Consider the following 1,177-nt stretch of genomic DNA (forward strand, 5'->3'; position numbering starts at 1 on the left):
TCTAGATTGTCAAAGCCCATTCTCATGAATTTTGTAAAGTGTCACCAATACCTCACCAAAACACATCTCTTTCAGTCACTAATAACTTCATTAATGCCTCTAGCCTGTTTCCCCCAACAGTCTAGACAGACCTACCCTTTTATAGCTAAATACGCTCACTAAAAGCAAGGCCTCTTGCCATCTCCTGTTTGACCACTTTCAGTTTGCAGACTTTATTTTTGGGGGCTCCAAAATAACTGCAAATGGTGACTGCAGCCATGAAATTAAAAGACGCTTACTCTAGCAGGAAAGTTATGACCAACCTAGACAGCATATTAGAAAGCAGAGACATTACTTTGCCAACAAAGGTCCGTCTAGTCAAGGCTATGGTTTTTCCAGTGGTCATGTATGGATGTGAGAGTTGGACTGTGAAGAAAGCTGAGTGCGAAGAATTGATGCTTTTGAACTGTGGTGTTGGAGAAGACTCTTGAGAGTCCATGGGGTCACAAAGAGTTGGCCACGACTCAGCGACTGAACTGAACATACTTCATTTTTGTTAATAAATAAAACTGAAAATGAGCTTTTTCCCCCAACAATTTGGATAGAGAATACCCTTTCCCACAAAGTTTACTAAGTATAGATAAATGGGCTCACAAAAAAGCATCTCTTCAAGTTCTAGTAACTTCATTAATGCCTCTGTGCCTCACTTTCCTCATCTATAAAATGGGAATGTTGATAATACATTCCTGGTAGATTTTCTTTTTAATTGAGTAAAGCAGAGCATGCAAAACACCCAGAATATTGATTAGTAGAACTAAGCAAGATACTAATTTTGCTTTTTTAAATAGAGAGTGTAGAAATAAATTCACCCACACACAGCAACAGTCTAGATAGATAATGCTTTTCCCTCAGTGTTTACTTGTATATATGAATTTGCTGACCAAAATGTATCTCTTTCACTTACTTGTAACTTCATTCATGCATCTCTGCCTCAATGTCTACATCTATAAAATAGGAATGTTGATATACAACTTCCTTGTAGTATTTTTCAAACTAAATTAAGCACAGCATTCAAAACACCCAGAACATTGCTTCATAGATCTAAGTAACATACTTAATTCAGTTTTTTTTTAATTGATAGGTTGGAAATTGAGGGTTTTTTTCCCCAACAATGTAGATAGACAATGCCCTTTCCACA

The sequence above is a fragment of the Ovis canadensis genome, chromosome X, assembly GCF_042477335.2.
Source record: "Ovis canadensis isolate MfBH-ARS-UI-01 breed Bighorn chromosome X, ARS-UI_OviCan_v2, whole genome shotgun sequence".
In the NCBI taxonomy this organism is placed as follows: domain Eukaryota; kingdom Metazoa; phylum Chordata; class Mammalia; order Artiodactyla; family Bovidae; genus Ovis; species Ovis canadensis.